The sequence below is a fragment of the Haliaeetus albicilla genome, chromosome 4 (genome assembly GCF_947461875.1).
Source record: "Haliaeetus albicilla chromosome 4, bHalAlb1.1, whole genome shotgun sequence".
In the NCBI taxonomy this organism is placed as follows: Eukaryota; Metazoa; Chordata; class Aves; order Accipitriformes; family Accipitridae; genus Haliaeetus; species Haliaeetus albicilla.
In genome coordinates this window covers 13433036-13445674 of record NC_091486.1, presented here as the reverse complement: position 1 = coordinate 13445674, position 12639 = coordinate 13433036, and the positions used below count along the sequence as shown (strand labels likewise).

The following is a 12639-nucleotide window of genomic DNA, read 5'->3' as shown; positions in this document are numbered from 1 at the left end:
ACAACAACTGGGAGCTGACAGGGGAAACCTGGAGAGACGGGAAGCAGGGAGAAAAGTTGGATGGTGATTTGTGATGCCAGAAAAGTGGGGTCAGATCCTGAGGCAGAGTAAAATGCATTAGGGCTGAGAGCACGTGGGATCCCCAGTTGGCTCTGACTGGCTGCTTCAGAGCAAAGAGGCCCCTTCCTTTGCAAGAAAAGTCAAGACCAGCAAGGCTGGATTAGAGAGAACTTTTAGATTTAAAATATTCAGCAACATACCTAACCATTCAGTGCCCTCTGCAATTTTCCTCCCTTCAGCACTTTTTTAAAATAGTCCTAACAAATTCAAGCAGGTATTGTTAGCTGGAGGTGAAAATACGTATAAACATCCATACTATACATAATACATCATTCTGAGTACAAGAAAAATAGCTCTGTTTTACACATGGAAGGACCAGGCTCGCAAAGTTCAGATACAGATCCAAAGCTCCCCTAGAAGAGCCAGGGTTTCTTTTTTTTTCCCCAGTCCATTACCAATGCAGGAAATGGCTTCAAAGTTCGGTCCGGATCTGAACTCTTCTTGAACCTTCTCACTGCAGCCAATACATTTTTTTTAAATTCTGGGCTTCTACAGAAATTGTCCCCTTGACACATGCTAAATCCTGCCTTTTACAGGGGAAAGATGGGAGACCAATAATAAGAGGGGAAGAATTTTCCCACCCCCAGCTCAGGTCCATGAACACACTCACTCAGAAGCACAAGAAATACCACCACCCAGGAAATGCATTTATACACAACATTTGGGGAAGGGATATTTCTACCTCATTCAAAAAAAAAAAAAAATTAAAAAAGGTATCTTCTCCACTAGCTGAGCATTCAGTTCAATTTGGCTTGAAGTAGGACTTTATGAGCACAGGCGAAGATTTGTTGGGAGAAGGGAAGAGCACAGATCTTTCCCCGGGAGTCACTTGGGAAATACCTCCCATGCACTGCGGTCCAATCCAGGCTGAAGCCAAAAGCTTGTGCCTCAGAAGCGTTTTTGTGAGAGCTGGGATAAGTCCTTGCTGGAAAGGGTCATTTAGCCATATCCTGAGAGGGGATATGTCACTGGATGAGAGAGCTCACCTCGATAAGCCATCACAGGAGAGCAAGGAATTTTGACTGGTGACTCCCAGGAGCCCCTGACATCTGCAAAACAACTGCAGAGCAGCATTTTGACCCCCAGTCCCAAACCTAGCCCATATTCGCCTAACCACAGTATCCTTGCACCTTGGATCAATTTGTGACAACCTTAATAGAAAAAAAAAAATCCAGAAAAGAGACAGCTTATTAGGTGGCTCTTCTTCCCATTTCAAAAACAGAGACAGCACTCTCTATTATACAGCCAAGTTTAACTTAGCAGTGCTTGACAGGACAAAATGAAAACAAAAATCATTGGTTACTTCAGCAGTCGATGCTGCTTCTCTGCAAATACTCTGGGTCTTCTGGGATTGCAGCAATGCAACAAAGAATTTGGCCTCCTAGGGGACACCTAGCTCTTCCTGTCAGACACCTGCACCGCAGGGCTGAGGCATGTTGTAAACATAGCACATGTCAGAGCACCGGTCCCCTCCAGCTATGTTCTCCGTGCCTAAATATTTTCTTTTATGAGGCAACACTGCCCTTCAGCTTTCTGAAGCAGTACCTTGATGAGTTTACTGATAACAGAAGTTCTTGGTGACGGCCCAAATTATAGGAACATGTTGTTTGTGACTGCACCATTAGTCAGGGTGCACTTCATTAGAGCTAAGAGGATAATTAAGCAATATGGCAATCCAGAGCATGTTTTACAAGTCCCACATGTCTTTGGTGGGACAGGGAGGAGCTAGTTTGAGGGCTGAATAACTCCAATGACCTCTAGTGACTCAAAGAAAATATTCATGACCCTGCAAAGCAGAACATCTTGTCAATAATAAAAACATAATTGCAAAGCCAAGGAGCTAATGTGTGTTTAAATAATCGCACTGCAAGGTATGAACATGCACCAGTCAGCTGACCTACAGCCTAGGCAAGTCCTTCTGCTGGGCTCCCAGGAGCCAGCACACATCTATGCTCATGGCCTCTGGGTTGGGCCTGGTAAGAGGTCCTGGGCAGGCTCAGACCTCTGAGCTTGGGGCTTTCACAGGAGCTTTCCAGCATTGTTGGGTTTCTTCACTTAACTGATCAGCTGTCTTTTCAGATCAGTTTCCCACTCGTCATCTCTGTTGTCTTGGGCTTCTCTGTGCAAACTCCTTGTGTAATGCTGCTGCTCTGCTTCCTGCATCTCACTGGTATGTCCAACCCAAGCCCATCCTTGCCAGATGAAATTTTATTCCTCTGCCTTAGATTCATTTTGCCCCAGCATCAGACTACATCCTGGACATTTGACAGAGAAGTCTTCGGAAAGATCTCTCTCTTCTGGAGTACATCTGTGTGCACCAATTTGTTTTGCAGTGAGGCAGAGACCTACTTAACACTTGTGTAACACTACAGCACTGTAAGGGATGCTTTGTACTTTTGCCTCTTGATCATAACGCTTCTCAATAGCCAGCTTCTTGCACACTGACTTAGGTGCCTCCCCTCCCTTTCCTCATCTCCCTCAGTAAACCTAATTAATACTATTGCTTTTTATTGCTGAAAGCTGCCTCTGCATGCCTGGATGAGGTACAAACAGTATCCACCAGAAGTTCTCCGTCACTCAATTGGGTCATCATCCTGAATTTATGATTTATTTTCTCAGTTGCCTGAGACATTATCAATGGGCCGACACCAACTGTATGAGGTTCAACAAGGCCAAGTGCCGGGTCCTGCACTTGGGTCACAACAGCCCCATGCAGCGCTACAGGCTTGGGGAAGAGTGGCTGGAAAGCTGCCCAGCAGAAAAAGACCTGGGGGTGCTGGTTGACAGCCGGCTGAATATGAGCCAGCAGTGTGCCCAAGTGGCCAAGAAGGCCAACGGCATCCTGGCCTGTAACAGAAATAGTGTGGCCAGCAGGAGCAGGGAGGTGATTGTTCCCCTGTACTCGGCACTGGTGAGGCCACACCTCAAGTCCTGTGTTCAGTTTTGGGCCCCTCACTGCAGGAAAGACATTGAGGTGCTGGAGCGTGTCCAGAGAAGGGCAACCAGGTTGGTGAGGGGCCTGGAGCACAAGTCTTATAAGGAGCAGCTGAGGGAGCTGGGGCTGTTTAGCCTGGAGAAGAGGAGGCTGAGGGGAGACCTTATCGCTCTCTACATCTACCTGAAGGGGGGTTGTAGTGAGGTGGGTGCTGGTCTCTTCTGTCAGGTGGCTGGAGATAGGACGAGAGGAAATGGCCTCAAGTTGCAGTAGGGGAGGTTTAAATTGGATATTAGGAAAAATTTCTTTACTGAAAGGGTTGTCAAGCATTGGAACAGGCTGCCCAGGGAAGTGGTTGAGTCACCATCCCTGGAGGTACTCAAAAAGCAGGTAGACAAGGCACTCCAGAACATGGTTTAGTGGGCATGGTTGAGGGTTGGACTTGATGATCTTGAAGGTCTTTTCCAACCTAAATGATTCTATGAGTCTATGATTTAAGTTTCCCAGCTCCAGAAAACACATCTGGGATTATTTTTGTACCTCCTGCTACACGTCAGTCAAAACCAGTAGAGTAGACACTACTGGACCCATGCAGCAATAAAACAACTTTCATGGCATGGGTCATGGAAAACAGTCTGGATGAAGTTGTGACAAACCTGGGAGCACGGCTACATACAAACACAGGACAGTATGTACTTTCTCCTAGCTGCTTCCCTACTTGCCATGTGCTTAAGCAACCAAGCAAACACTTTTCTAGGCTGTCAGGACATCAGCAATTCCTCCCCTTACAGCCTTACCAAGAGCACTCCAGCTCCTCATGCTATCTCCTTACAAGCTCTCCAGCATCTCTTCCCTCCTGCATTTCCAGAGGAAATGCAGGTTCTAACAGTGTTCCCAGCCACTTTGAAGACCTCCCCTACAACCACACGGCCCATGTGCAGAATGGAGGAAGACCAGATTCATATGCCCTACAAATGAAACAACCAGCTCAGTGCTGCAGCTGCTGTGTAAGACAAGAGCCATGCAAACCATGAGCAGGACTGCCCAGCCATCTGTGCAGACAGGCACGAGAGTACTAGCAACTTTTTCTATGAACTGAAAATGCAATTAAATGTGCCTTCCATTCAGCCTATTTGCATGGACACCTGGTTCTTCACATCTCTATTTCTGTCCTTGAGTTCTATGCAGGCAGATTTTCTCAATTGAAAAAGAGGGGGGAGGTTGTGTGTTATCTCTGCATCTTCAGGAAGTCACATGAAGGAGAACAATCACAGGAGAAGCAGTCATGTGTACAACCATGTGTACCTGGTGCAACACTGCCCAACTAGAAAATAACAGAAATGGGCCACAATGGCTAAGCTCTCTGCAGATCTAAATATTCAAATGTCACACTCAGACACAGAAAGAAAGAGTTAATGTCTCCTCTAATAAATTATGAGCATCACAGTTTGCTCCCAGTTCAGACTGCAAACCAACAGTGCTCTAGAAATTCTAGCTCATCATGTGCTGTCAAATCAGTTATTCAGCACGCACTGTTGAGAGAAGCTTTCTAGATAGATTTATTTAATTACCTGCACATCCCGGTGTTGGCATCCAAAGTACCTGCCTGTCACTAGCAAGTCCTGTTATCAATAGTTATGTGCATCCTTAAATGCTGATGTGAAAATTTCTTTGAGTTCTATGGACCAGCTTTTACATTCAGGCCAGCAATTCATAATTACTTCAAACATCATGTATGAATTTAATAGATTGAGCATACACTAATCCCTGCACTATACTTGCACAACAGAGGTTGTAGGTTTTTGTGCAAAACCAGAACATTGCTTTAAAACTGGAAAGTGAAGACTGGAAGAGAATAGGTTACATGCATATTTATCGGGTAAATTAAACCTGTTCTTAATTTCTAAAGTCTTTTATTACAAACCTATCCATCTGTTACCAGCCTCACTTCCATTAAGTAAGTGCTCCATGCAAGCTACTGGCAGCCTTGCATGCCTGCAGACAGACCCAGAATCATGTTATTCTCTCGTATCAGGGGGAAAAAGTGTAATACAAAAATGTACATTGTGTATGTTTGGAAGGAGACAAAAAAAAACAAGTACAGGCTTACTGCCAAAAAACCCCAGGGACTGATTCTGTGACATGCCCAGCAGCATTTCCTAAAAGGTCCTGAGTTCCTCAGGTTCCTGCTAATGTCAGCAGAAGCAGCACATTGTGTCCCAGGCTCAGGTCTGCAGGGATTGCTAGTGGCAGGAGCTTCCATTTCCATCAACCCTCCACAGTGCCCACAGGTGACTTCTCTATCTGCCCATGGAGTATGAGGTGATTTTGTTCTCCGCTTGTGCCATGCAGGGCACCCCGAGCAGAGTCTGCCAGTCACATCACCCTGTGCTGAGTTATGCAGGAGGAAGGAGGGCAGGAGGTGGTGTGATATGACAGTTATTGTGCACTAGAGACCCGAGCTGGCAGACTCATTTCTTTCCCTGTGTATTTATTTACATCTTCCTTTCCAGTAACTGTACAAGGCACTAGTATGTTCAGAGAAATGTAACTCTGGAAAAAAAAAAAAAAGACTGGCTTTGAAGGCAGCTTCCTGGACTCCTTATACCGGCCCAAAATCTCTGCATTTCTTATTTACATTTACAGATTTTTTTTGGATCAGCTCATTTCACAGCAAGGTATGGAAACTTTTCTCCAAGTCTGGGGAGAGAGGAACACGGAGGGACCATGTTTCTGCACTGCATTTAATATCTGCCAACTTTAATGGAAATAAAGCACATATTTACATACCCTATTGGACCAGTTTAGCTTAACCACATGCTTAAGGACTTTGCTAAATTGGGGTGCAGACCAAGTCCTTCACGCAGTGGCTGCTCAGAGGCCAATTCATTCCCTTACAAGATGTCAGCCTCAATCTTTTCATCCATACTGATGAACAGATTTCAGACCCCTGAAGTATCACCCATAGATTCTTGCTGATAATGACAAATCCATTTCATAAGTTTATTTCTATGTTTCTATATACCTTGCAGTCTCCACACAAGATAGAACCAGTGTAAATCTACGCTTCCCTGGTTAAATTCTACAGCATTTAAAAGCAATTGGTTAGTCCTGGGTCTTAGAGCACCTAGAAGAAAAAAAATCTTTGAAAGACAGTTCTATAGGCTGGATCCAGAAAATCCATGAAAAGGTTCTTGTTTAACTTTGGTTTCTATGGGGTGTACTGTAAAAACATTTCTACAACACTTTAGCTATTTCTTCCCTATTTAATCCTCCAGGACTTCTCCATAAAGACTTACTGCCTTAGTCTAAAAGTAGAAAGTTAAATTCCCCTTTTTAAGCATTGGCTTTTGTCTCTCGAGGACAAGGCACATTTACAGTGCTCTATAAATAATAACTTACTGAAATCTAACTTCTTAATAATAAAGCACAGTAGCTTAATACCCTAGAGGCCATTTCTGAAGTTCCAACACCGGTAATTTATTAAAACTGTGATAAACATGTCTGATAAACAGATAACTAATACCGAAAGAACATAATGCCAAGCTTCAACAAATGGTTCTGCTACATACTGCAGTATACAAATTACAGATCACTGCTGTGTGCAGTGACAGGTATGAGGAATGATCACAGGATTCAGTCAATTCATCGCAGGGAAAGGAGGGGGCTTGAATAAAGGCAATTGCATTGTGTTTTATCAAATTATTAATTGATTTCCCTTAAGTGATCTCAGATCCTTCGGGATGTGGTAAAACTCAAGCTGTATGTTTCATTTAAACTAAGTACCCATAGTGCCTATCAACAGACTGGCCCAGTTGCACAGCTCTTCTGGAGTGGCTGGACACTTAGAAGATGGAGGTTGGCAAACATGCAAAACCAAAAAAAAAAATCCATCAGTGGGTTCCAGTTCCCATAACCTTAATCTCTGAATCAGACCTTCTGTCTATAAACAAAAGCCAGCCACTTAACTATACTGGGACTGATTTTGGCCAGGCATTTATTGGCTGCTGAACACGAGCACTCACTCTGTTCACGTCAGAGCAGAAGTGGAAGCTACATACTAGCACAGTAAGGAAGGAATCATTCATCAGAAAGAAGGACTTTCTCATTTTAAGAATGGATCTTTAACTTGGGTCCAAATAATACCATCTTCATATATGTATATTTCTCCATCTCACAGGCTTACCACATCCTTACAAAGAGACATCCAATAGTCTGAGGGAAGTTCCTCCACCCTGGCTCACCTATTGTACAAAAATTACAGAAACAGTGTACATCTGCACCCAAGAGACAGGGAGGAGCGCTTCCAGGAGGACTGACTATGCTCTTCTTATTGGTTTCATTCTTAAGCCTCACTGACTTAGAGCAGAGCCTGTCCTCCCACCTTATGTTTTCAGACTGTATGCACACCCGGATGGAGCATCGCTGTAAGACCTGGCAGAACAGGGCCTCAGCCTCCAGGTATGGGAGCTCTACTTTTCTTTGATCAAGTTATCCCAGCCCAATGAGCTACTGTACATCAGCTGAGTCATGGTAACCCACTCTGTTCATGGTGTTCTCTTATCTCAGGTGCAAGGTAAAATGCTTCACAGTTCTCCTTCTGCACAGAGCACATTCCAGTAACACAGCTCTGCAGCAAGCAGTAAGTAGGTAAGCTGCTGTGCCTCTGTTGTGTGTCTGCGCCTACAGAAACAACCTGTTTTCAACTGCAAATGTTAGTTTTTGAGGGAAAGTTTTCAGCTGCTTTGAGTTCTTCTGGGATGGTCAATGCTACTGATTTTCTCTCTTTCACAGCTGCAAAATCCCTTGTTATTTACTTGTATTATAGGAGCACATACAGGCATGAACTGAGATTGTGACCCCATATTTCTAGGCAATATACAAACATGCTGTGGGAGAGAATTTCTGTCTGAGAGCACTTACAAGCTAAACAGACAACACAGACACATGGGAGGAAAGGAAAACCAGAAGAACAGAGAGGTCAACTGACTAGGAAAAGCCACCGAGTATGTCAGAAGCAGAGATGAGCACTGAACTTTGCTCTCTTGAGGACTAAAAACTTTCTTGTCTAGCACAGAATGAGTTCTTAGACAGCATTTTTTTTTCTGTTATCACAAAATGCATCCACTGAATCGGTGGTGCGGAGAGGGAGCGGGTTTAAAGATTAGAACAATGGGCAAGATGCCGCACATCCCATCCTCTTCTTTCTGACATCCTGGGGCAAGGCCACAGTCTCATGTACAAAAACAAATTTGAGTTTTGGTGCCTTCAACTTCCATTTGTCCTGCACGAGATTCCATTAAATAACGTAAGGTCTGTAAATCAGACACTCCCCTCTCTCTGCAGTGTCAGGTAGGAATTTGCAACTCCAGACCATGCATTTCCCTATCTGAAAGGAGCATTGTATGAGGCTTAACAGATCACGGTTTCTACAGTGTACCCAAATGGAAATCACTGTACAAGTACATGGTTTTATTATTAAAGACGATTGTCTAAGACTTTAGTAAAGAACATTTGATACCAAGTACTAAAACTAAAATGGTGTTTTCTAAGATAAACAATAAAGATTGTCACATCCAGGTTACAACCTGTACTGTTTTCAGCTCTTTGGGAATTTTAGTGTACAGAGGACAGCTTACAATGGAGCAGCCAGCTCAACCTTGAGGAGGTACTGTCAAATTAAAATTCATATTTGAAGCAAACAGATTGACTTGCCAGTGCTTTAAGCATACTTTCAGTAACCCTGGTGTAAAACATCTATAATTTGATGCTGAATTCCACACAGAGGAGAATTTGAGCTTTTTTTACACAATGGAACTTCCTTTGTCATCCAAATTTGCAGTTTTCACAGCGCCTATGAGCGTCCATCATAGCCCAGGACTCCCTGTGCAAGCCTGTGTAGGTATAGCCTTGCCAAAATGCATTATAAGCAAAGCGTAATAATATACAAGGCATCAGGTAGCAGTGGACGGTGGAGCACAGAGAGACAATGGAGCATAACCACACAATAGGGGAAGGTCACGGCTCACCAGCCTCATAACTCTTTGTGAGGTTTTTGTAACCAGAAGAGTTTTAGCATATCAAGGATGGGATTCTTCTGAGACACAAAGGGGACACATGGGAGAAAGCAAGAGGAGAAGGCGCATTAACCAAAGGGGAGAGAGCTGCTGGCTTCATGGGCTGATTCAAAGTGGGGTGAGCCTCTTACGGGAAGTGATAAGCAGGTCTGTGAAAGACCCTTAAAATTAATACAAGCACTAATGCAATGCAACAAGGATATGCCCAAAGAGAGGAGAATCAGTGGAAGGGTGCAAAGATACCGGTGGTCCAGCAACACGAGAAGCTATGGATGTGATGCTATACCTGAACAGAAGGGCTTGCGGAAGCCAGGAATGATGCCCAGATTACAGGTTTTAGCAACAGACCGGATTGCAGCGCTGTCTGTAAGGGTAAAGAAAGAAGGACACACACTCTGCTGTGGCTATATGCTGAGCTTAGACAGCTACATATTTATGCAGCAGTGTTAGATGAACACGCCTACATGACACTTTGGAAGAAAGATACAGCTCTGAAGAAGAGAGATAAAGATGGTACTGGATTTCTGTTTCCACTATCTAGTGTTTGCATTTTTATCATTCTATGTAAAGGAAAATGTCAGTCTGTGACAACAATTTCATTTTGCTGATGATCAACTTCATTTTGCTTGAAAGTGCTTAACACTGCAATGATTTAGTTGCAAGTACTATATGGGAATGCTTATCTTTTTTTGAAAACAACTTAATCCATTGGATATTTCTATTACTTTTAAGCATGCAAAAGCATGGACAGGGCCAAATGCAAATTGATAGTCTTAGTTAACTGGGACATATGGCATGCTAGTGAAAAAAGACCTTAAAGCTCTCACCTGTAGCCAGTTTAGAATGAATGACAACATCCAGAACTGGAGAACAGCACAGGGGATGTTAGGGATGGATGACTTACAGTGTTTCCTATTACTGAAGATCAAAAGCATACAGAAACTGAGACAAGACTTAGCATACTGGGTAATTAACAGCCATGGTGGAATTTGGTTTCTTGCCATGTCACATTCAGTTTATAGCTTATGACAACAAACGTTTACTAAATGTACTGGAGATTACAGAGACATAAGATTATATGATAAATCAATAAAATAACTAAATAAAGAGGTTAAAATACACCGAGTCAAAAACAATTAAAGAAGAATTCCACTGCAGTCAAGCATAGGTCAGGAATATAAGTACAGCCAATGGACATGCAGGTGCAGTTGACACTGGCCAGGTGGGCACCACACAGCACTATTTCCCACACCACCAGCACTGTTTATTCTGTAAAGAACAGGTTTTGTTGGGGGGGGGGGGGGGGGTGTCCTTCAGTTGCTACAAACAAGGTTCAACAAGCTATTTCTAAGAAGCGAGCCAACAAACGGAGTCACAGCCATGGTCACCCTTGATAAAGTGGAGGCAATTCTTCCTTCGAGGCTCCTCTACCGCCAAAAGATGTCCATCTCCACCCCTTTATGTTCTTTGGCAGAGTCGCCATTCAGAACTAAATCCCTCCTTCCTCTTTGTGGGCTCCACTGATGGATGTGACAAGACTTCCAAGCAGCCTCCTCTTACTGTTTTGCACAATGATCTCTGGAGTAGGAGGTTCAAAAACCCTTCCAAGTGACCAGCCCATATTCAGTACAAAATCAATTTACCATGGCTATAGACTCCTTTGTATTTCTGCATCAAGCAAGGCGATTTTATTCTCTTTCATTTTTCTGCTCTGGGTTTCCTTGCCATCATGCCTCTTTGAAGCTCACTGCTATGTAGAGATGTTAAGGGTTCTCCACTATACATTTTTTTCTGTTCCCTCCCCCCCTGCTTCTGAGGCAGACTGGACAAATCCTGCACAGTCAACTGAGTGCATTTTCGTGCACCCACATTAAGAGTTCTGCTATGAAAAGCCATCTTCCCATATATGCTTCAAACCGAAAATGTAATCACTGAAGCACATGTGAAACCTCTGTGTATTATCAGCTTTCTAAAGTGGGGAAGTCTTGCATTCTTTATTCCTCTCCAGGTTACATCATTGAATATACTTGTTCAGCATTTATTTGTTTGCTTTGAGAAGGAGCTAAAATAAGTTTGAGGAAATGCCCAATTTGGATCTGATTCTCCCAACAATTAGGCTGAGATTCAGGAATCAAAATCAGCACATCCTGCAGCATTAAAGAGACTAATGAAGAACTCAAGATGACATTTTCACTGTTCTGTGCCTCCTGTTTTTCTTTAGGGAAATCACATCTCTTGCATTGGGGGGGGGGGGGGGGGGCGCAATAGTCTTTCAGATGAGAAACACTGCAATATATTCTCATTAAAATTGTGTAAGAGGTTGAACATGGTTTGAGTCCTGTCTTGGCTTGAAAAAAGGGGGCAGCGTGCAATTAAATAAATGTGCATGTGATTCAACTTATCCTATCAACATTCTTTTTCTGCTTGTGCACTTAAGCTTGGTGTAGTACAACCAAAAGGGAAAAAAGGCACTGGAAATCTTTAATTCAGTGAAAGATGCATTATTGAGACCAAATGAAAGCTTTGAGATTAATTAGCCAAGGCCAGTCTCATGCAAGCCAGAGAGATTGGGAAAGTTTTGCAAGGCAGGCTGAAAACAGAGATCCTGCCTGAGCCTGCCTCTACCACAGGAACTTAAGTGAAACCAGACTCTCCCTCCTGCTCTTCCCGATTTTAAAGTAATAGTTTTTGAGCTTCAAGAATATGGGCAAAAAATTCTAAATCCTCAGATAAAAAAGTTTCTTTGTACTTTCCCTATTCAGTTCAGCAGATGTATGTCTGAATTTGTTTCGCATACCTAGAGAAAGGATCCAGACTCCTGTTCCTAGACACCAGGATTTTGACCTGTACTGTGGAAGCACCTGGAATACTCAGCTGCACTCTGCTAGGCATTTCTGCTTAAAATTAAATGGCAATTCTTGCCCCAGTGAGCCTGAATCCTAGGGTGAAGGTGAAAGACAATGTGTGCCTGCAAAAAACAGGCAGAAAGAACAAGGGGGAGCAGTGAGATGTGTGATATTTGCAATCAGGGAGTACACATGGTGCACAGGGAAGTGTGGTACAAGCTTCCCAGGAAAGTTTTTGGCAACACACCTAGATTTTGACCTTTAGACTCTCTGGCTTCTATGGGGTTTGGTGCTTAGCATCACAAACTGTCAGAAAATGTCATTTCTGATAAATCACTAATAACCAAGAACAAGTAGGACCTTTCAGATCTTACCAGGCTGGGTTGGAAGAGGAAGTCAGTGATGAAAAGTCCCCCATGTTTCATAAAACAGATTTCGTGGTTGTTGTTTTTTTTTATTGTTCTATAGCTACACTGTGCATTACATATCTGCTTTCCTCTGCCAGGTGCCTAACGCTCTTAATAAGCTAATTACAGCCTTCTGCTTATTTCATGTCAAGCTTAACTCCCCAGTCTGAGCCTAGCCTGCAGTTCTGGCATGTTTTTTCCTTAATCTAAGACCATCTGTGCTCCATCAGCAAGGAACACTTAAATACAGAGAA

General features: G+C 43.3%; 1 protein-coding gene across 4 annotated transcripts in view; it reads right to left on the bottom strand.

Annotated features, from left to right (window-relative positions):
* SEMA5B (semaphorin 5B) overlaps positions 1-12639 on the bottom strand; it is a 282708-nt gene that overhangs the window by 84914 nt on the left and 185155 nt on the right. The gene's annotated exons all lie outside the window — the stretch shown is intronic.